Genomic DNA, 24,761 nt, shown 5'->3' with positions numbered 1-24,761 from the left:
GGCATTTTTTGAAAAGCTCATAAGGAATGAGCCCTTCTCTTCTCACCATTATTAAGCCACACTATACAATTGGTTAAATATTGAACAGATCTTTCACCTGTTATAAACACCCTGGTACACACAATACAAAACCTTGTTGGCCTCAAGTCTATAGGTCTATAGATATATAGGATAGTGATGTCACTGAAATGCTTCTCATTCTCAAATATAAAAGGTAAATGGACTGACTTATATAGCGCCTTATTCCAAAGCGCTTTTACAGCGAAAATAACACATAACCACTGGCTTTACCTCACATTTAATTAATCAACTCCCACAGCACTCCCCCCCCCCCACATCACACGTTTCTGATTCAGAGCTACACCTCATGCCTATGTGAGTTTCTGAAATCAGATAATAACAAATACTTTACTCCCAGGTTTGAGTCGTTGTTATTCCTGAACTGTACACAATATCCTGTATACGAGGTTACTGAAGTGCTGACAACCTGTTCTTCATCTGTGCCGAGGTGTAATTTCTCCTTTTCTATGTCGTAGCTGGTTACAGTAGGTATTTCAGGAGACCGTCACCTGTGTTGGCATTTCAGAGTAACGCATATCCTATCTGTGATGATTGGTAATCTCAATTTACCCTCCACTGTTTGTGCCTCTTCTATTGTTTACACTACCCAGATTCCATCCATTCTCCAGCCCAGACAAGCACACAGCGGGGTCCAGAGATGGTGACAGTGAAGCTGGAGGACTGCAGTCAAACACTGGAACTCAATGTGGTAGTGAAAGAGGAGGAGGAGGAAGAAGAAGTGATGGTGAAAGATGAGGTGGAAGAAGTCACGGTGAAAGAGGAGGAAGGAGGAGAGGAAGTGGAGGAGAAAGATAGCGGGTTGGATGGTAAGTTAATGTTATGAATGAATGAATTAATGATCTTTACTGTCAGGTACAACGAAATTTAAATGCAAACCCTAGGTGCTAACAAACAAACATAGTCCTAAGATAATAAAAAAACAAGAATGAGACATAAATAGACATAAATAGGGGGGGATATCAATAAAAATAGGGGGATAAGTGATCGGTAGACATCTGAATGTTATGAATATCCCTCATTTCATAATGGTATTTATTGTACAACTCAGGGGTGGCCAACCAGTCGGAGACTAAGAGCCACAAAAAATTGTTGGGGTACCAGAAAGAGCCACATCATACATGCGGGCTCACAAAAGCGCTCATTCACACACACGCAATACATTTCCAATAGGCTATGAGACCAGTGGTGTCATTTCAGCAAAGGCCACGGTATGGCAAGGTCTGAGTGGGGGGGTTGAAGGGGGGTTCCCCCCCTCGGTGGATTTTTTTTCAAAACAGTTGTGCAATAGTCAATTTTGGTGAGTTGTTTCTATACAATTTACTTATATGACATTAAGGTGATGAATAAAGGAGACAACTACAGTATGCAGCTAGTAGCCTACATCTTTCCTAGCAGGCAGACTGGTTCAATCTCCTTAGAAACAAAACATAACAGATTTAGCTATTCTCAACTCTAAACGAACTGCACTGTTAAAACGCTAGATTAGACCTCACCTGTGTCCCTGTCACCTGTTTAGACCTCACCTGTGTCCCTGTCCCTGTCTCTGCTGCCCTTTGACCAAAAGAGGTCTTTATGTCCATTTTCCTTTTTTCCCCTGGCATATTTGTTTTACCAGCTCAACTAGTAAAAGTGAGACGATTGATAATATCAAAAACATGCTTGCACACACATATAACTTACTCACACACAAGTCAGTGTTACTGGCCCCAATTTGGTACAATTATTACTGAAATTATTGAGAATAGAGACATTGTTGACATACGTAAACTAGCTCTTGTAATCTTTAATGTTCGCTAACTAGCGAACTCACTAAAATAACATTAGAACATGTTTGTACTGACAGAACATGACATGAACTTGTTCATTAATATGTTACATTTGAACCAACATTATGTAAATGGCATTTATACGGTTTGTTTAACCCACCTGAATGAACGAGAATCGTGGACAAGGTTTTAACATGAACGTTACTCATGGCTTGTTTATGGAGGAACCGATGTCCCGCTCCACCAGTGTTGCCAGATAGGCCTACTTTTGGTCACTCTGGACGGGTGGATTCGGCAGCTTTTAGACTGGTTGGGCTTGAAATTGTCAAATCCCGTCTGGCAACCCTGCGCTCCACTACAGCGCCTGGCTGGTGGGGTGAGATGGAGCCGGGAGGATTTGAGTTACCGTTGTGTGTAGTGGATAAAATCACCAACATGACTAAACGTGTTTCAGATTTTTTTCAATGTTAAGCCAGGTATGGCGAGTGCCATGAATTGCCATACCAAAACGACGCCTATTGAGACACAGAGAGCGAACCACGCACTTTTAATGAATGGATTAAAGAGCCGCACAGAGACAGGCAAAGAGCCACATGCGGCTCGCGAGCCGCGGGTTGGCCACCCCTGGTACAACTCCTAGTCAATTCTTGCTTACGGCCAAGCTCCACCATGGTCATCGAGCGTTGCGTCAAATGTGCGTTGCGTCCGGAATTGGGATCAAATGCATTGTAATCAATGAAAGGTGCTCCACTTGCTGCGTTGCGTCAGCGTTGCGTTGCGTCCGATGGCTGCGTCAAAAGTAAAAATTCGGCGAAGTTTGATTTTTGACGGTGGACGCAGATGTCACAATGAGACCAATTGTATATTTACAATTGTAGTTGTTGGTTATAATTGTATAGCCTATTGGTTGTTTTCTGGTGTTTTATTGTTTTGCTCTGTTTGTAGTGCACTTGATATTATGATATATATATTATATTTTTTTTATCAGCTGTTAAATCACCACAGCGGTTAATAGAGATAATACCAGATTGAAAAGGCTTGTAGTCAACTACTCAGCTATTGCGAATTGCTATTCACGCGAGTCAGCTGTCAATCACCACAGGTGCTTGAAAGCTTGTTGCAGGAATGGACGACGAACGGCTGATCCTTGAGGTCGAAAAATATTATTTTTTATATGCGACAAATGACAGATTGTACCATGATGCCCAGGTGAAGGACCGAGCATGGGGTGAGATCGGGTCCACACTTGGATTATCAGGTAAGATATAATAAGATAATAATATTATAAGATAAGCTACACATCACAATGCTAACGTCAGCTAGCTACATATGATTTTCAATGTTGGATGAGCAGCTAACGTTAGCTAGATAGTTAGCTAGCTAGCCTATGAGCTTATGATATAAGTGCATAACAACTGTAAAGCCGGTAGTTTAGTTTTTAAGTTAGCCAACTGCTTGTGGGCTCTATGAATAAGATAAGATAAACTCAGGGATTAAAGTTCTCCATCGCTACGACGGATTTCCGTCAATTTATTCCAAGTTGCGACGGATTTATTCCAAGTTGCGACGGATTTATTCCAAGTTGTGACGAATTTTACCTGGTGTAATATGATACAATAGGCATACAATCTATTTTGATGTCGGTATTAGGTATATAAATGATATATAATAGCCTATATAGCCTACATATAGGCCTTTATTGGCTACAACTATGCGACAGTAACTTGCAGCGGGGTGCGCTGAACCCCTCATAGTGATAAGTAGGTGGACAACGCGTGGTGCTGAAATAGCCGACATGCGGTGTGTAGTTTGAAAAAAGTAACGCCAGCTCAGTAAATCATTCAAACTTAATGTTTACTTATAGGCTATGTGAATGTGACTGCACCACACATGTGAACAGTAACAAAGCAAATGCAGTTTAATTTGATGAAAAACATTGACAACAAAATCGGCGCAAAAAAAAAAAGCTGAATCCGCTTGATCATGGAGGGCGAGGGGTGGTGGTGCATAGGCTTAGCCTATATGCTCCTGAAACGACAGAGCAAACACGCTACCTTACTAGGGATAATAATTACAATGAGCCATTCATTAAAAATAGAAAAAAAAATATTAGGCTATTAAATCTCACTTAATGAGAAAACTGGCATCTCCCATCGGTCACTATTTGTTATCTGGTGATATGGACGTCTTTGAGTGTCTAGAAAAGCGCTATAAGTCTAATGTATTATTCTTTTTTATTATTATTATGGACGTCACTTTAATCCGGCAGTTCTCAAGGTTTTTATGCACCAATCGATTCCTCTAGTCTGTCTATCGCATTCATTGATGAAAAGGACGACTCGCATATATAGGTGGAAGGGAACATTCATTGTGAGCACGGAAAATGAGAGTCTCACAACGGCTTTGCATTGATGAAACCAGGTAGGATGAACGCATAGTTCGCTGTCCATTCCTGTTTAAATGCGCTGTTTTCACCGTCAACTTTCCTCTTTAGACCTTTGGAGAGTGACATTATGTTTCTCTTGCTAGCTAGCAGGTTAAATGTTTAGCTAACTTCACCCGACACGCAAACAACCAATCTAATAATAATGTGACCTTGTCTGGGAGGAGGGGGGAATCATTATCACAATAAAAGTATGTTAAATAATTATTAGAATAAGTTAGGCTGCGCTACATCGTCAGTCCACACATTTATTATTCAAAAATATGGAAAAGGGCGAAACTACGTTTCAACGTTGTTGAGAATCACAACACAAACTCGCTATTCAAGTCCAAAACACTGCAACAAAATGGATTGGACTGCTACCTAGTTAACTAGAACACTACTGTACATTGTTTAGCAGGCTCACAAAACAAGCTATGTTAGTTGACTAGCGATGTGTCATTGATTTTCTACAACGCGGAAATGTATTTACATTTTTCGAAAGAAAAGTCAAAGCATTAGAACGTAGAACGGAAAATCGCACGCGCGCTTTGCGCACGGAAAGCCACCGTTTTTTCACCCTGATTTGGCCCGAATTTTTTTTTCCGGCAGGAGATTTAGTTTTTGCTTTAATCCCTGTAAACTAGATAGACTTGAATAAATACAGATACTTAAAAGTAGAGATGAATGAATGAATGAATGAATGGACTTTATTGTCATTGCTACAGTACAGGTACCAAACAACGACATTTAGGAGGGGTGGCTCCCCTGGTGTTAGGAAAGGAAAAAAAAAAAAAACTTTAAAAAAAAAATCACAAGAAGGGAAGGAGCTGGTTTACATAAATAAAGGCTATGTACACAATCCACTGTACTATACTGTACAGATAGACGACTAGGGTTGTCATATTGCACAATAGTATTGTTTCACGTTATTTAAAGTGTCACAGTTTGCAGGCTTGAAATGTACATGTTTGTGCCTCAGCACTACACCTGATTTTTTCAGTCCAGCAGCTGCCATACAATCCGTCCAGACTGTCCAGGGCCCAGAACTTAGGTCTTTGCTGTGTTCAGGGCCTGGACGGCCCTGTGGTAGAAGCTGTTCTTCAGTCTGTTTGTCTTAGCGGCCAGGGTCCTGAACCGCCTTTTCGAGGGCAGCCTGGTAAAGTGTACGTACCCAGGGTGGGTCGGGTCCCTGGAGATCTTGGAGGCCTTCCTGAGACAGCGTGTGTTGTACAGCTCTTCCAGAGAGGGGAGGGGGGCGCCGGTGATCTTCTGTGCTGTTCTCACGACTCTCTGTAGCGCATTTCTCTCCGCTGTTGTGCAGCTGGAGAACCAGTTGCAGATGCCGTAGGTGAGGATGCTCTCCAGTGCGCCGCGGTAGAAGGTCACCAGTATCTCCTGCTTGCTGTGTTCCTTCCTGAGGACTCTCAGGGTGTATAGCCGCTGTTGTGCCCTCTTGATGGTGCCTTTTGTGTTGTCCTTCCAGGTCAGGTCATCCCGCATGTGCATCCCCAGGAATCGGAGGGTTGAGACTCTCTCCACGCTCTCTCCGTCGATGAGCAGGGGCTGGATCTCGGACTTTTTCCTCCTGAAGTCTACGATGATTTCCTGGGTCTTTGACTTGTTCAGCAGCAGGTTGTTAACCTTGCACAGCTTGCTCAGTTGCTCTACCTCATCCCTGTACGCCGCCTCGTCCCCCCCCGAGATACATCCCACCACGGTGGTGTCGTCTGCAAACTTTACGATGGAGTTGCTGGGGTGGACGGGGGTGAAGTTGTAGGTGTAGAGGTTGTAGAGGATGGGGCTTAGCACGCAGCCCTGGGGGGACCCAGTGCTGAGTCTGAGGGCTGTGGAGGTGTGGGGGCCCACCCGCACCCTCTGGGGGCGGTCGGTCAGGAAGTCCTTGATCCACGCACATATAGAGTGTGATAGACCCAGGTCTAGTAGTTTGGTCACTAGCCTGTCTGGAAGGATGGTGTTGAAGTCCACGAAGAGCAGTCTCGCGTAGCTGTTTCCCCTCTCCAGGTGGGATAGAGTGGCGTGGAGAGTCTTCGCGATGGCGTCCTCTGTGGACCTGTGGGCTCTGTAGGCGAACTGGTATGGATCCAGGTTGGGCGGGAGGCGTGTGAGTATGTGGGCCCGGACTAGTTTCTCGAAGCACTTCATTTAATTTAATTTAATTTAATTTAGCCATTTAGCAGACGCTTTTATCCAAAGCGACTTACAATTACGAATTACAGGGACATTCCCCCTGGAGTAACTGAGGGCTAAGTGCCTTACCCAAGGGCACACTAGTAGTGGTGTGGCTTCAGGCGGGATTTGAACTCACAACCTTCCGATCCCAAGTCCAACTCACTATCCACTAGACCAGTGGTTCCCAACCGGGGGTACGCGGACCCCTAGGGGTACGTGAGGGGATTGCAGGGGGTACGTGGAAAGATTTGGAATTATAATTTATTTCCCCTTCCAATTTTTTTTATAAATATACAAGTCATTTCATAAACCTGTTGTTAGAATGGTACGCTGCAACTGAAGTTCCTCCCCGACAGGTGATGACTGTAACACAAGTGGTAGTCACGTCACATTTAAATCATGTTCACGATCATTTTCGCACGCAAGTCAGCTAGGCCTGTCAGATGGCAACCTACCGCAAAGATGGACAGATGGCTAAAACGACCAGCTACAGTAACGGTCAAGAAAACTGAGGCAAAAAAGAAAAAAGGACCCCGCTATTATCTGGAAACATGTTTTGTGGGGATTTACATGTACACCGGCTGATCCACCACAGCCACAGTGCTTTTTCTGCGGCGAAGTCCTGGCTAATAATTCAATGAAGCCATCCCATATACAGCGACACCAGAGCACCAAACACCTAGCAACTGTTGGTAAAACTGACGACTTTTTCAACCGAAAACTGTCAGAGTTCAAGTCAAGTCAGGCTACACTGAAGAAAGCGGCAAGTGTGTCAAGCAAAGCACTGGAGGCGTCCTATGCTGTTTCATTACTGGTGGCTAAGTAACAAAAAAAACACATTCAATCGCCGAAGATCTGATTTTGCCTGCCGCTATGATTTTGGCTAAAACTATGCTGGACAAGAAAGCAGCTGACGCGCTCAAGTTGGTACCATTATCAAACAATACCGTCTCCCGTCGGATTGATTATGTCCATAAATATTGTCGGACAAGTGGTGGATCAAATTAAGCAAGCAGGTCAGTTCGCTTTGCAATTAGATGAAATGACCTAGGTCAGTGGGGAGGCTCAGCTGCTGGCTTTTGTGCGTTATAAAGAAGAGTCCGACATAAATGAGCATATCTTGTTTTGCAAGACGTTGCCAGGAAAGACAACTGGCGAGGAAATATTTCTGATTATTGACAGCTTCTTCAAAGACAACGAGCTGGAGTGGAAATGCTGCAGTCACATCTGTACCGATGGAGGGTAAGGTGCGTGGGCTGCTTGGGCGTGTGATGAAGGTGAACCCCCAAATTAAGTGGATGCACTGTATTATTCACCGGGAGGCACTCGCCAGCAAAAGGATGAGCCCCGAGTTAAGTGCAGTTATGGATGACGCAGTTAAGGTGATTAACTTCATTCAGTCCCGGCCAATGAACCACAGACTGTTTCAAACTCTTTGTCATGGCAGCGGGTCAGAGCATGAGCAGCTACTGCTTCACACAGACGTTCGCTGGCTGTCTCGAGGCAGTGTGTGTGTGTGTGTGTGTGATGAATGAATTAACCATTGAGGTGTTTGGCCAGGTGGCACATGTATTGACCAATTAGCTCATGTAGTCTAATTTTGAATGGCAGTGTTTTGAAATGGCAAACATGTGACTTTAGGTCAGATTGTTGTGTCTTAGGCAGAGAACCGTGTTTAGTGCATTTAAAAAGTGCCATTTTGAATAGCAAAATGTGTGTAAAGCAGAAAATGTGTTTAGAGTTTTGGAGACTCGAGAAGAGGTTTTGCTCTCTGTGTGTCAGTTTAAATAATTGTGCTATGCATGTCATTTTATTGTGTTAGCAATTGGAAAAAACTGTAATAGAACACATGTGCGGTGGACAGATACAGATACAGATATAGTTAAAAGTCCCAGTGCTGTTATACTGTATATCGGCACTCATGGAATGCCATGGAATGCCTCTTGTCCAATCAAATGACTTGGTCGGAACTAACTGTTGTATAATAAATGTTATATTTGCAAGTTAGTGTTTAATTGAACATTTTTGGAAATAATCAACACGCATGAGTGAGGGGGTACTTCTGGCATGGCAAAACAGCTCAAGGGGTACACAAGACAAAAAAGGTTGGGAACCACTGCACTAGACCACCACTACCCCATCACTTCATGATGATTGGTGTGAGTGCCACCGGGCGGTAGTCGTTTAGGCAGCTCACCGTGCTTTTCTTCGGGACTGGGATGATACTTGAGGTTTTCAGGCAGGGTGGGACGGTGGCCTGGGACAGGGACTGGTTAAAGATGTTGGTGAAAACCCCGGCCAGCTGGTCGGCGCAGTCTCTCAGCACCCGTCCCAGGACGCCATCCGGCCCCGAGGCTTTCCTGGGGTCCACCGCCTTCAGTACGCGTCTCACTTCATGCTCTGTGAGGGTGAGGCTGCTGAGAGCTGGAGAGAGTGGTGTTTGTGTTGCGGTTACCTCCGTTCGCCCCTCGTCGAACCGGGCGTAGAAGGTGTTCAGCTTTCCCGCCAGCAGGGGGTCGTCCTCTGCGGCTGTGAGCCTGTTGGCTCTGAAGTTTGTCATCTGCTGAACCCCCTGCCACATCCGCCTGGAGTCGTTGCTCAGGAGGCATTCCTCAATCTTCTCTCTGTGGTCTGCCTTGGCCGCTTTGATTCCGCGCTTTAGGTTGGCCCTGGTGGAGCTGTACAGCGTTGTGCTCTTCCCTGCGAAGAAGGCGTTGTCTCTCTCGTTGATCAGTTTTTGGACCTTCCCAGTCATCCATGGCTTCGTGTTGGGGTAGACCCGGACCCGTTTGTCCACGGTGACTGAGTTGGTGCAGTTCACTATGTGGTTCAGAACCGACGACGTGTACTGTTCCAGGTCCTCATGCTCATATTCCTGCCATAGGGTGTCATTTAGGCAGATCTGCAGTGGAGCGGACCCTTCTGGCCAGGTTCTGACAGTCTTAGTGGTGATGGGAGCACTTTTCCCCATGGTAGTGTATGCAGGGATCAGGAGGATTGACACATGGTCAGACATGCCTAGATGAGCTAGCGGACTAGCCTTGTAAGCACGTTTGATGTTGGTGTATACCTTGTCCAGTGTTTTTTCTCCTCTTGTTGCACATTTCACATGCTGATAGAACTTGGGTAGTACTGCCTTCAGGTCGACATGATTGAAATCTCCTGCTATGATGTGAATAGCCTGTGGATCAGTGCTTTGTTGACCACTGATGATGTCATATAGCCGCGCCAATGCTAGGCTACCGTCCGCGCTAGGCGCTATGTACACATGTTATGAACACCGCGTTGAACTCCCTCGGGAGGTATGTGGGTCGGCATTTAACAGTCAAGTATTCCAGGTCTGGGGAGCAGTGGCTACTTACAGTTTTCGTGTTTAAGCACCAGCTATCCTTCGTCGATATTATGATCCCACCCCCTCTTGACTTGCCGCTGAGTTGCGTGCGGTCCGCCCGGTGTAGTGTCCGACCCTCCAAGCTAACTGCGGAGTCCACGATGGTGCCATTTAGCCAGGTTTCGGTCAGAATAATCACACAGCTATCTCCCACGATGTTATTTTTAGCAACTTGTAGTCTCAGTTCATCCATCTTGTTCGTCAGGGACCTGACGTTGGAAAGGAAAATACTCGGCAAAGCAGGTTTGTCAGGGCTCCGTCTTAGCCTAGCTAGCAGGCCTCCCCGGCGGCCCCGTCGTTGCTTACGGTCTCGCCGCCGGCGTTTTCGCCTCAGGGAGGGGACTGAGTACCAGGATTCTCCCGGTACACGGGCGATCTCATGATATATCCTGTTTTGCTTCAGGAACTCCGCTGTAACTGTCTTGTCGTTTTGCGTGCCGACTTCTAATAAGTCGAGCCTGCTGTAGGTACTATTTACACAACTGTTCCCTATAAGTACTAAAATAAAAGTGTACATACAAATGTACTTAAAAACACTAAGAAACACCAGCGTAGAAGCCACTCCGAGCCTCGTGACTGAGCGCGACGCCATCTTGGGTTTATAGATCACACTGCTATGAACGTTTATTTTGTATGTATTTACAATAAACACTAACCAGCCATATGAACAACATTCATGCTATATCATATTCATATGAAGAGGGGAGTCCGGACAGCAATAATTTCAGACAAGTGGTGTAATGCTAAATGGATGCATTTGCTTGGAGGAAAAAGGAGAATTATCTAGGTAGGCTATATGGAAAATTACGTAATATTTTTGCGAGGATTATTATTATTATTGTAGCACTACACCTGTTTCATACTGTTTACTGTTAGGCTGGCTGGCACTGGACCCAAGGAGGTGACTCTGAGACAGCGTATGCAAGGAGCCCGTGGGCGCGTTTATTCAAAAACAGGGGAGGGGAATGCGTGAAGTGTGTGGTGTGTTTAGTGGGATGGTTGTGGGGTGTGTATCTAAACTATGTGTGCGGAATGCAGGCTATGTGTCACTAACGTGGGTGCGGGGAATGGTAGGCGGGTGTGTTGAGTGTGTGTGTGTATCAGCAACCAGTCCAAGTGGAGGGCAGGGGAGCGTGAGCCAGGCTGACTCAACAATTCAGTCTTCCTCTATTTACAACCCTGTCTTGCCAGGACACTTTTCCTTCCCCACTGAAATATGTGGAAAACATGTCCTGCACAGTGTAGGCAGCCCTCCCTGCTCGATTGGCCCCAACAAGTCGTAGTCGCAGAGCCTGCTCCAGCCTTTGCCCACAATCATCAGCCTCTTGCTGCAGGGCCCTGGCTTCCTGAGGGGTCAGTAGGTAGTTGTGCAAGATGCATGCTGCCAGCACCACCTTGTCTACATGTGCTGGCAGCATGTTGAGCCTTGTATAAAGTGCCCTCCACCTAGCAGCAAGGATGCCAAAGGCACCTTCAACGACCATCCTCGCCCTGGATAATCTGTAGTTAAACACCCCCTTCTCCTTGGGCAGATCTTTCCCTGGATAAGGCCTCATGAGATAGGTCCTGAGGGGAAACGCAGCATCTCCCACCATGACATAAGGCATTTCCCCCAGTTCACCAGAGCCTGGCAGGGGGGTCTTCCTGGGAACATTCAGTGTTCCCGCTTCCATCCCCTTCCCGAGCCTTGACTCTGAATAAATCCCAGAATCACTGTTCCCGCCGTAGCCTCCTACTTGGATGACCCGGAACCTGTAGTCTGCGTCAACCAGGGCCAGTAAAACAATAGAAAAAGTGTTTTTGTAATTTAAAAAAAGGCTTCCAGAGTTTGGAGGTGCCTGTATAAGAACATGCTTGCCATCGATAGCTCCTAGGCAATTTGGAAAGTTCCATCTCGACCAAAAACGTTTCGCTATGTCCTTCCAGGCATCCTCTGTTGGCGTGGGCATTTCTGTCTCCATCATCGATTCAATGATGGCGTCACACGTAGGGCTGCAACTAACGATTATTTTGGTAGTCGACTAATCTGTCGATTATTTTTCCGATTAGTCGCGATTAGTCGTGTGGCCGCGGCAGTGGCCGCGGGCTCCAGTGCATGTTGTACCTCACCTTCTCAAGTCTGCACACCTGTGAATGTCACCCTGTTGTCCAGTCTCTCTGTCTTAACATACGTTCCCATTGCAAATTCAAATAATGACTCATGAAATATTTGAATTTGGACCTTCCAAAACATTTAATACATACAATAATCAATCTCTGTTTCAATGAAACAAAATAAATAATAAATAAATTAAATAATACAAATGAAAGTGCAAATATAAACTTTAAAAAAAATAAAAAATAATATGCGATGCGTCGACACAAAAATTCCACATCGACGAGTTTTTATGATCGACGTCGTCGATTATGTCGACTAATCGTTGCAGCCCTAGTCACACGTCATATATATGCTCATTGCCACGGTCTTTCGTCCTAGGCGGTAGCTGTAGGCTAGGCTTGCAAAGGTCTCGCCAGTTGCCAGGAACCTGTGTGCAAAGACAGGATATTAGTACATTCTTTAAGTACACAAATTCTAGGGGTGTAAATCACCAGCTTCATCACGATACGATATTATATCGATTTGTTTGTATGACGATACAATGTTTGACGATATCACAATGTCAGTCACGATACGATTTCGATTCGATTAAAGATCGATATGACGATATGATCGATATGACGCGATATCATATGCCAATCTAACACAATTATCAACTCACAAAAACAACTAGAATATGATTTGACCATTTTATTTGTGAGCTCTTCCAGGTATCCAGCATTTAAATCATATTGTATTATACAGTATTCTTCTGTTACAAAAAGAAAAATAGACCCGTTCACTAGTCTCACAAACAAGAGATATTCAGCTTTAAAACATTAATGTCCTATGAAACAAAACTGGAAGAACTTGTCCCCCCTTTTTTAAGGCAGGATTTTTGTAAACGTTCACTTTTTTACTGTCTCATAAACACAGTATTTTTAACAGTTAGAACTGAACCAAGGTCACCATTTAACCTACAGTATATTTGTGCAATAATAATAAATAATAATAAAATAATAATAAATAATAAGTGCAAATGCAGTACAGTGCAGTACATCTTATATACATTCTTCTTAACCAAAATAAGCAATTTCAGCTGGAGAACAAAACAAATGTAAACAATTCCGCATTCTTAGTGCATATTGACAGATCACTAAGTATATCCTCCAGTGTTCTTCTTTGGGAGGTTTTTCTTTAAAAAATCAACATGTTCAGGAGACAAAACACTACGCTCTGAACGCACAATGTCACCTGCAGTGCTAAAGACGCACTCAGAGGGTACACTGGTACCAGGGATGCATAGGTACGTTTTGGCGAGGCTGGCCAGGAGGGGGAGCTCAGTCTGATGACTCTTCCACCACTCTAACGCACTACCTCCCAGCATCAAAGATGCAGTGTCTTTATACTTAGCCACTTCAGCTTGGGCTAGCTCTCTGGAGGTCTTGACAGTCTGGCTAGGGTCCACAGTGAAGAAGGTGTCACCAAAGAGATCCTCAAGTGCCTTTGACCTCTTGGAGGTTGGGACATAATCTAAAATGACACAGAACACAAGATTTAAATATTTAGGCGGGCAAAATGTCTTGTTTGTACACTCCAAACACATACGCTTAATGTTAATGAACTCATTCACTTGTCTATGACATTGAATCAAACACAGTGAGTGAGTGAGTGAGTTAGTGTGTGGGCGAGTGATTGAGTGACTGACTGATTGAGAGTGTGTGTGTGTGTGTGTGTGTGTGTGTGAGAGAGATAAGCTTATTGTTAATTATCTCATTCACTTGTCTATGACACTGAATCAAACACTGTCCACTAGGGATGGACGGTTTTTCGGTTATACCGAAAACCGGGGTTTATAAAAATAGAAACGGTTTTTTATCAAAACCGTCTGAAACCGGATTATTATTAATTTTTTAAAGAATAAAACTGGAACATGTCACATGTTTGTCGTGTGTGAAAATAACAATGATACAGTCTGAATCTGCCGCGCAATGAGTGAGAGGTTTGGTCAGTTGTGAAGAATAACTGAGGATTAATATCTAATTGGGATTATATTTAAGGGTAACGAATCACTCTATGGGAAAGATAGTTGCCTTCAGTTATTGGTAGATGGGAAAGGTTTTTTACAATTACTCGCTTACATTTAATAAGATCATTTTCGCTGCTCTCTGTAAAGCGCATTGGGTCACTTTTGTGAGAAATGCGCTATAGAAATAAAATGTGATTTGATTTGATATCAATCAATCAATCAAACTTTATTTATGTTCTATAGCACAAATCATGCATTGAATGTAACTCCAAGTGCAGTATTTACTAAACCACAATATAATAAAACAAGAGCTATACGGATCAAGAGTGTTTGTGCACAGCGCCACTGTGTGTGAAGGCGCTACTGAAAGTGATGACAGAACGCATGTCTCAGAAGACACTTAGTGACGCAAAGGTAGTTCTGTATTTATCTCTATCTGTATTAGTACATTTATTTTGAAAGCTCTATTTTGACAGCTCTACCATGGGCACTTTTATTTTGATGGGGCATTCTTTGTTGATTGACTTACGACAGTTCAGGACGAGTCAGTCTCGCGGCATGTGGTTTTTATGAAAAGCTTTAAGTATGTTCACTGCATAATTCTAAGTCTAATATTTCAGTGATTATTGAGCAGTATTCAAATATTTAAATACATTGAGCAGCAGCTGAAACTTTGTCTAAGAACCAAGATATTGAGAAAGCAGTTCATTCAATGAAGACGCTGTTCCAAGAGATGATCATGTGTTCATGTGTTTTCATGTATGGTGTAGCTTACAAAAGTCTGCCTTTCCACTTATATTTGTGAAACTAAGTAGCCTAAATGTGTTGCGACTGTGCTTACGGTGTTTTAATGGTGTTCGACATGTGTATTGTAGCAGTAGGGCTCAATTATTTGAAATTGGCGATCTTTTTTCTTTTTCTTTTCTTTTTTTTTTAAAGTTTTTTTCGGTTAACCGGAAAACCCCGGTTTTAGTCTTTGACGGTTTTTCGGTTTCAATAATTGGAAACCGTCCATCCCTACTGTCCACACAAAGGAAACACACCTTGTTCAGGAGCTTGAACCTGGAAAGCAGGCACCAAGTCAGGTTGATCAGAGGTTGGGTCATCACAGTGAGGTGGTGTTGGGTCATCAGATGAGTGAGGAGGTGTATTCTCAACCTGTGCCACTGTGCCATTCTGTAGATTACACACACACACAAAAGCAAATGTAAATCATGTCAACAATTGAAAAAAGTAATTAATATATTCATGATTAATAGTTTTTCTACCAACAAAAATAAAAATAAATCTTACTTTCTTGTCCCACAGCTCTGCAGCCTCTTGTATGAGACACTGGAAAGTTGCATCTCTCTCCTCCTCACGTAGGAATGGCAGCTTCTTGAACCTTGCGTCTAAGGCAGATGCTCTCAGCAGGACTTCATGCACGTCCACATATCGCTGCTGAAGCTCCTGGGCCATCGTCTGCTTCATCTCTTTCAATAAAGTGGAGTCTTCCTCCATAGAGATATTGAAATGCTCCAGCAACTTAGCTTTGAGTGGTGCAATCATTGACAATGTGGGCTGCTTTTCCTCACACATGATGGTGGTTGCACTTTTCACTGGTCCGAGTAGCTTAACCAAGTCTTCAGCTGCAGTGATGTCTCCTTCGCTGAGTGTATGCACGTCATTTGCACCTTTCCTCAGTTTTCTGTCCAGGAGTGAAGCACACACTGCAGCTTGTTGCTCCAGAAACCGTTCCAACATTTCAAACGAACTGTTCCAGCGTGTGATTACGTCTTGTTTTAGCTTGTGTTCTGGAAGTCCGAGCAACTTCTGCTTCTCTTTCAACAGCGAGGTCGCCACTGTGCTGCGGTGGAAAAATGACACGACCCGTCTCACTCTGCCCAAAAGACGCGCAGCAGCAGCGCATTTCAGGGCTTTCTGTGTGGACAAGTTAATAGTGTGCCCGAAGCATTTTATGTGTGGTGAAAGACTTGCCTCTACTCCGGCGAAGGACATGTTGCTGGCATTATCCGTTACAAGCGCTGGGTTTTTGTCGCTTATATTCCACTCCACGCATGCCTCCTTCAAAACTGTGCCAAGATTTACTCCTGTGTGTGCGTCGTCCAAAATCCGTGTCTGCAGAACATAATTCTTCATTTGCCAGTCGTTGTCAATATGATGGCAGGTTACAGTTACGTAGGCTTGTGTTGTACATGACGTCCACCCATCTGTGGTGATAGCGACTCTGTCTGCATGCAATAACTCACGTTTAACTTCGTCTTTTACTTGAGTGTACAGTCTCGGTATGCACGTTTCACTGAAGTGCTGTCTTGATGGTATTTTGTATTTCGGCTCCAGAGTGTGCAGTAGTTCACGAAAGCCATCATTCTCGACAACACAGTAAGGTCTCATATCTTTGCAAATAAAATATGAAATGGCACTTGTGATACTCGTCGCTCTTTTGGAGTTGTTGTTCAGTTTTTGCTGAAAGAAAGTGCTCAACGCTGGAGCTAGCGTTAGCACTAGCATGCGGGTCAATATTGTGTTTTTTCTTTAGGTGCGCGGCCAAGTTTGTAGTGTTTCCCGAGTATTTCAATTCGCACTGGCATAGTTTGCATATGGTGAGTGTTTTGTCTGTAGAGCCGTCTTTGCTGCGGAATCCGAAATATTTCCAGACCGCCGACTTATTACCGAGAGGAGAGCGAATTTTGTCGTCGTTATCCCTGCTACTCGCCATGACTTGACCTGCACAGTGTGCAGCGCTCTTTGACTTTGTAGTTTGCCGCTGCTAGTCGCGCGCTGCACGGAAATGGTGACAGTCACGCAGAATGTGCCATTTCAAAATAAAGGTGTATCTTTAAGATGACGATATAGATCGATGTTTTTACATTGCGTCGATGTAATCAGATCGTTAGTCAATGAATCGATGCATCAATGTGAATCGATGTATCGTTACACCCCTAACAAATTCATGAACATCTAACCATTATGTTTCAACCAACAGGTGCTGAATGCAAAGAGAGATGGAGATCACTCAGGGACCAATTCAGCAAGTTCAAAAACAAGCAAAAAAGTCTCCCCAGTGGCTCGGCTGCAATTGCACAGAGGGAGTGGAAATACGAGAAGGCCATGGCATTTGTGATACCTCATCAACAAACTCGGACGTGAGCTATTAGTTAGCCTAATGTTATACTTAACTCAAATATGTGTTCATTTAACTTCCATGCTGGCTATTATGTTATAATGTATACAAATAGTAATATACATGATTTTTCTCCCCATTTGTAGTTCAAATGGCAACTTGAACCTCAATGAACCTCAATGTTCATGGGAGACTGAAACATCGCCTTCCTGTCTCCTTCCTGTGCACGAGTGAGTTCTGGCGAATAGTAGTACACCGTCTTCCTACATTAAATGCAATTATTGTAAGTCGCTTTGGATAAAAGCATCTGCTAAATTACTAATGTAAATGTAATGTGATAGTGATGTAGGCATATCTGCAAGGTATGAAGAACCGGAAACCAGAGGACAGAGTCCACCACCCAGTCAACTCCCGCCCAGTTCAACTCGCAGACTGGCCTTTACAGGACAGAAAAGGCGCAGAGCAACTTCCTCATCAACATCAATACCAACCCTAGGTGACACAGAAGCCAGACTGCTAAAGATACTAGAGGAACCATCCCAGCCTCCACATGTGCCTCAAGAGAATGATGAGATGTACTACTTTGCTATGAGTATTGTTCCTATGCTGAATAGTTTGAGCCTCAGGGGGAGACGTGTTGCGCGTTTGCGCATTGTTAGCATGTTAGACGAGTTTGCCCAAATAGAAGCACAAAACCAGAGTCTGACTTAACTTAAATGCAATATTAAAAGGATGGGGTTTTATAATCTTAACTTAATTATTTAGTCAATTAAAGGCAATATTTTTTTCTGCTTTTTTTGTGCTTCTATGTGGGCAAACTTGTCTAACATGCTAACATAATGAGCAACGTTTTTAGTCTTGACTTGAACATATTTGCTGAGGTTGCGGGCTACAGTGTTCAAAGTGTATTTCACTGCTATATAATCTAAATACCGGTATGTTCTACCTATTTGTAAGTATTTATTGATAATAAAATTGGCCATTGTTACCTCAAAGTCACTGCCAGCCGTTGCGCTGGCTCTATGGAGTCCCTGTACTTTGTGTTGATTCTTCTAAGTGCAGGGCCAGCTATGGCGAGCAGGTGGTCCATCTGGTTAGGGGTCATCCGAAAGTACTCCCGGGGCCGGTACCTTTGTTCATCCAGCTGGAGCTCTTGGACCAGATGATAGAAAGCTCCCTGCTCTCTTCTCCTCTGGTTCAAGGGATGAACCCACCATCTTCTCTGAAGCCTTTGGAGGAGTAAAAGAAGAGCCAGTGCTCTCCTGCGATTATAAGCAGCTGCCAGAGATGGGAAGAAGAGAAAAAGTCTATTCCCAATGTAATTGTAATTGGTGTATTTATTTATTTATTATAGGCAAGGCAAGGCAAGGCAAGTTTATTTGTATAGCACATTTCATACAACAGGGGCAATTCAAAGTGCTTTACATGCATTATTTAAAAATACAGCAAGAGGAGCATAAGAAAATAAAAATTACAATGAATAAAAGCAAATATAAGAAGTAAATAGATAAAACATTTAAAAAGACAATAGTTAATGGAAAAAAGACATTGATAGAAGTGTTTGTGTTTAATCATAACTGGTGCAAAACATGAAGGTTTTTAGCTTAGATTTAAATATTTTAAGGGTTTGGGCCTGTTTGATTTCTTCAGGGAGTTTGTTCCAGGAGCATGCAGCAGCGTGACTGAAAGCTGCTGCACCGTGTTTTGTTTTTACTCTTGGAATTATTAGCTGATTTGTCTCAGCTGACCTTAGGGACCTTGCGGGAATATAGGGTGGGAGGAGATCTGATATGTATTTTGGTCCAAGACCATTTTGTGATTTGTATGTAATTAGGAGGATTTTGAATTCAATTCTCTGAGAGACTGGTAGCCAGTGCAGGGATCTCAGGATTGGTGTAATGTGTTCAAATTTCTTTGTTTTTGTTAGGACCCTAGCAGCGGTGTTTTGGATGAGCTGCAATTTACGAACAGCTCCTTTAGATAGGCCTCTTAGTAGACCATTACAATAATCAAGTCTACTCGAAACAAATGCATGGATGAGTTTTTCAAGATCTTGCTTGGACATGAAACCTCTCATTCTTGTTATGTTTTTCAGGTGATAGTAGGCTGATTTAGTTATTGAGTTTATGTGGCTGTTGAAGTTTAGATCGGAGTCTAGAATTACACCAAGATTTCTGACCTGTTTTTTAGTGTGAAGAGAGAGAGAATCAAGTTTTGCACTGACTTTCGATCTTTTGTCAGGTGCACCGAATACAATTATCTCTGTTTTGTCCTTGTTTAGTTGGAGGAAGTTTTGTGTCATCCAGGCGTTTATTTGCTCAATGCAATTACAGAGATTGTCAATGTGGACTATAGTCGTTCGGTGAGAGGGCTATGTAGATTTGAGTGTCATCCGCATAGTTGTGGTAGGCAATTTTGTTATTTTTTATGATGTGTCCCAATGGAAGCATGTAGAGATTGAATAGAAGGGGGCCAAGGATTGAGCCTTGGGGAACCCCACATGTCATTTTAATTTGGTCAGATACAAAGTTGCCAATGGAGACATAGTAGCTTCTGTCCTGTAGGTAGGATCTAAACCAGTTTAGGGCAGTGCCTGAAAGTCATACCCAGGTTTTTAGTCTATCTATTAGAATGTCATGGTCTACAGTGTCAAAGGCAGCACTAAGATCTAGTAGTATCAAAACTGAGATTTTCCCGGAGTCTGTGTTTATGCGAATGTCATTAAGGACCTTAATAAGGGCCGTTTCAGTGCTATGTAGGGGCGAAAGCCTGATTTAAAGTCATCAAAGAGATCATTTAGGGTCAAATAATTGCTAAGTTGTTCGTGGGCAACCATTTCAATAATGTTTCCTGTACAGGGAAGGTTTGATATGGGTCTGTAGTTGTTTAGTACAAATGGGTCTAGGCCATTCTTTTTTAGTAGAGGCTTAATAACTGCAGTTTTCAGGGCTTCAGGGAAGATTCCTGATGAAAGGGAGGTGTTAATTATTTGTATTAGTTCGCCTGCCATGCAGCTAAATATGTTTTTAAAAAAGCTTGTTGGCAGGACATCAAGGGCACAGGTGGATGGTTTAAGACGTGACATGATTTTATCTAGGGTCTTGTAATCAATGGTGTTAAATTGTGACATGGTTGTTATGTCCGCCCTATTTGGGGTTGTTAATGGGGACATGTTTTTCATGCCTGACACAGAAGACCTAATGCCTTGTCTAATGGTTTCTATTTTATTGTTAAAAAAGGATGCAAGCTCATTGCATTTACTAGTTGAGTGAAATTCCTGAGCAATGGGTGTTGGGGGATTTGTTAGTCTGTCAACAGTTCTGAAAAGGATGCGGGCATTATTGATGTTATTGTTTATGATCTTAGAGAAAAATGATTGCCTGGCACTTCTTATTTCTAAGTTATAGTTTTGAAGATTCTCTTTATAGATATCATAGTGGACTTGAAGGTTTGTTTTTCTCCATCTGCGCTCTGCTTTACGACATTCTCTTTTTTGGGTCTTTACGGATGGGGCAGTTCTCCAGGGAGCTTTTTGCTTACCAGAGATGCATTTGGATCTAATGGGTGCAATATCATCAATGGTTTTTGTGATTTTTAAGTTGAAATCGTGTAGAAGGTCATTTACTGAGGTTGGAATAGAAGTTTGGGGGGGGGGCTAGGGAAAAGGCCTGTGTGAACAGTGCACTGATCTTTTCATTGATATATCGTTTGGAAATAGTTTTAGACATAGTTTGAATAACAGGAAAGATAGATACGTCAAAGAATATGCAACAGTGGTCAGACAGGGCAATGTCAGTTACAACAACATTTGAAATATCTAGGCCTTTGGTGATGATAAGGTCCAGAGTGTGACCTCGATTATGAGTAGGGAGGTTCACATGTTGTTGAAGTTCAAAAACATCTAACAGAACAGAGAGTTCTTTGGCTTTGTTGTCCTCTGAGTTATCTACATGAATATTGAAATCACCAGCAATGATCAGACCATTAAATTCAGTAGTAATGATGGAGAGAAGCTCTGTAAGTTCATTAAAGAAGCTAGTAGAGTATTGGGGTGGTCTGTATAAAAGTATAAAAAGAATTCGAGTGGAACATTTAAAAACAACTGAAAGATATTCAAATGATAAAAATTCCCCGAAGGATTTCTGTTTGCAGTTAAAACTGTCTCGGAAGAAAGAGGCGATTCCACCACCTTTTTTGTGGGATCTAACGACATCTAAGGTTCTAAAATTGGGGGGTGCTGACTCAATAAGAATTGGTGTCTTGTTATCTTTATCTAACCAGGTCTCAGTGATAAATAAGAAATCTAGTTCATAGGAGCTAATCAAGTCGTTGATTAAGAGAGACTTATTAGCTAAGGATCTGGCATTGAAAAGTGCTAGCTTGAGTGGTTTTGTGTTTGGTCTCTGTGTGGGCTGTGTGTGGCAGGGTATAGAAATTAAATTTGAGGGGTGTATAAAGCTTTCAGACTTGCAATTAACTGTTCTGTTACTGATATGAACAGGGATAGCAAGAGTTGAGTCCCTGCTTTATATCAGGAATGTCAATGGTATCAACTCTATGGAAGCAGGGACTGTTAGAGCATCAACTGATTATGGGTGTCATCCGGGGGAGGGGGATGGGTGTTGTAGATAGCATCCTGTGGCGTCGGGGTGGGGCGATGGGTGTTGTAGATAGCATCCTGTGGTGTCGGGGTGGGGCGATGGGTATTGTTGATGAGGCTGGCATTGTTGATGAGGCTGGCGTCGCAGGGAGTGTGGGGCCAGGTGTTGTAGAATGGAGAGATGGAGCAGCTTTCGGGGTGAGCTCTACTCCTGTCTTCACCATTTTCTCTAACCTAGCTGAGAAAGGCAGGAACGGCGTGAGTTGGAGGAAGGAGAGCTCAGTGGACTCAGTGGATGAGTGTCTCTGGGAGTTTGGGGTAGAGTGGTTTGGGGGGTCGGGGGCAGGGAGGGAGGGTGGGGGGAGAGAAAAGGGGCTGGACCGTCGCCTTAGTGGGGGTTCAACGAGTTGGCTAATGATTAGTTTTGCCCTGTCGACTGTGGAGCGCAGTTTAGGCAGTTGCGATGGGGAGATTGATAAGTCATCTGCAGCACGCACTTCTGACTGCTGAGAAGGGTCCAGGCCAGCCGATAGCACGAGGGATGCCAAGAGCCGACTCTTTGTGACAGACACTAAGCTGGCCTCCAGGGGCGGACTGGGATCAAAAAACAGCCCTGGCATTTGCGACACAACAGCCCTATTTCCAAACGCAACACGCAACACGGATTGTTAACATAAAAAGTCAGAGGACAGATGCCAAACTACCGACATGTTTGCTGTAATTATATGTATTATCAGTAGGCAGTCATCAGTCAATATCTCTTTCAATAGCCTTTTCACACCGAATGTACTTTTTTGTGCTATTTTCGGCCCAATACATGCGAATTTCGGTGCATTCCTACTTCCAACTACACTTGCTCCCTGCATCCAGTTGTTGCACATTAACTGCATCGCTCATCAAATTCCCCCATTCTGAAAATGAAAGCAGTGTAACGTTAACTGCTGTTATAAACGGAATGATGACATGAGGTGCGTGTCCACTGGCGATATAGAACTGACTACGATAGTTATGGAGATATACTCCAGTTCTACATCGTGGAGCTCCGCCCCATAGGGGAGCTCTGCTCCTATTGGTTTACCCCGCTACCTAAAGCTCTGCTCCTATTGGTTTACCCTGCTACCTAAAGCTCTGCTCCTATTGGTTTACATACTCCAGTTCTACATCGTGGAGCTCCGCCCCATAGGGGAGCTCTGCTCCTATTGGTTTAGGGCCCTGGGCATCCGCGATGCAGAACTGCGTGGATGGCCCGGCCGATATAAAAGGTTTTGGGCCGCGGTCTGCTGAAATAAGTTATTTTCGATGAAAATCACCAGAGACAAAATTACAAATATATATATATATATTTTATATAATACATTCTGAGCGGCCCAGAGTCTCGCGGCCCTCCTGGCATTTGCCAGGCTTGCCCGGTGGCCAGTCCGCCACTGCTGGCCTCTGTAAGCTCCATCAGCTGGCTGAGGTCATCCTTCAGGTCAGCCAGCTGTGATGAGTTTGGAGGGCCCTTTACTGTAGGCTGTGATGAGTCGCAGGACTGTGGGGAGAGTTTATCCACTGTGAGCAGTTCAGCTGCCTGTGCTGAGTCTGAAGAATCCTGCACTGTAGGCCTTTCAGTTGGTTTAAGAGCATCGAGGGAAGGGGGAGCAGAGTTTATGAGGTTGAAGAGTATGTTGTTCATTAAATGGTATTCTCCCGATCTGTTTAAGTGGAGGCCATCTCTTTTGAATAGGTCTCTCTGCCTCCAGAATATGTTCCAGTGGTCAATGAATTTCAGCCTTTTAAGTTGGCACGCACCAGAGAGCCACGTGTTAAGGCTTAGGAGCCGGCTGAATTCCAGGTTACCTCTGTCAACAGTGGGTAGCGGTCCACAGATGAATGTCTCAATCTTAAGCTTGTCAAGTCTATTGAAAAGTTCCATGAAATCACGTCTCAAGTCTACTGAGCCCATTTTACGTGAATCGGTTTGTGTAATACAAGACGCTTTGTGTCTGGGTTTTTAGACAGTGTTTCTTCCAAATCTTTTGTTATTTCTGAGACCGTTAGGTTAGGAAGACAGTGGATATGTAATTTTTTACCTCTTACGTTTCTGATCGCCGAGTCTCCAATCAACAAAGTATCTTTTGGAGGTGAAGTCTGTTTCATCCGCTGCATGTCACACAGAGAAGTAGAAGAAGGAGGGGGTGACCTTTATAACACTGAGGACGTTTAGATTAGGGCTGGGTATCGCCACTGATTTCCCAAAACGATTTGATTCCGATTCACAGCTCCAGATTCGATTCGATTCGATTCGATTCCGATTCGATCTAGTTACAATATAAATTTTTTGCTTGAATATGAAAGAGATTCTCCGAACTAATGCTATAAATGGTTCAAGGAACCCTATAACATGTAGCATTGTTAAACATATCAATGAATTGACTCCAAAGCAGTTACATGAATGTACTTTTTATTTACATATGACTTTGCTTTTGTCCAGCTCATCTCTATCGTCACATTTTTTAAATCCAAAATGCACCCAGACATCTGACTTTAAGCCTGGTGGTGACTTGAGTGTCCCTGCCATCGCCATGTTTTTAGATTTTAGTGTTGAGACCTCACGTTGCGTGAGATATGATAAATTATTGTAGCGCGAGATCTGGCCACGAGATCTCGTTGCGGGTTGAAGCTGCAAGCAAAATAAAAATAAAAAATAATAAAATCGATCTCGGGATTTATGAATCGATAAATCGCTCATTTAATGAAGATCGATTCAGAATCGGGAAATCGATTTTTTGAACCCAGCCCTAGTTTAGATACATATCCATTTAGCACACATACACATTTTGTTGTAGGCTATATTCTGTTCTAATGGGTGATGCTTTCCTGAAGTAAAAAAGAAAAAGCTAGCATACACAATTACCTTACTCTGAGGTACTTTTGCTAGAGGTGTTTTTTGTCCTGTGATAGGCTACCTGCGTCAGTTCCACGGACAGCTCCAAGTACGACATTCAGCTCTATGTCAATACAACCCAACTTGTGTCCTCAATACGTTTATTAAAACCGCTAGCAGATGTGGATACATTAAGCCAGTGGTTCCCAAAC

At 43.5% G+C, this 24,761-nt stretch overlaps 1 protein-coding gene and 1 long non-coding RNA gene across 5 annotated transcripts in view; both read left to right on the top strand.

The window, feature by feature from the left end:
- LOC308165162 (NLR family CARD domain-containing protein 3-like) overlaps positions 1-24,761 on the top strand; it is a 469,264-nt gene that overhangs the window by 346,053 nt on the left and 98,450 nt on the right. The gene's annotated exons all lie outside the window — the stretch shown is intronic.
- Positions 16,975-17,753, top strand: LOC308164960. The gene is made up of 3 exons (XR_013937666.1): positions 16,975-17,105; positions 17,230-17,313; positions 17,425-17,753. It is a non-coding gene; the product is annotated as an uncharacterized lncRNA (long non-coding RNA).

The sequence above is a fragment of the Nansenia antarctica genome (genome assembly GCF_963989245.1).
Source record: "Nansenia antarctica genome assembly, chromosome: 9".
In the NCBI taxonomy this organism is placed as follows: Eukaryota; Metazoa; Chordata; class Actinopteri; order Argentiniformes; family Microstomatidae; genus Nansenia; species Nansenia antarctica.
The sequence above is the reverse complement of the archived record's forward strand: the minus strand, read 5'-3'. Positions and strand labels throughout refer to the sequence as shown.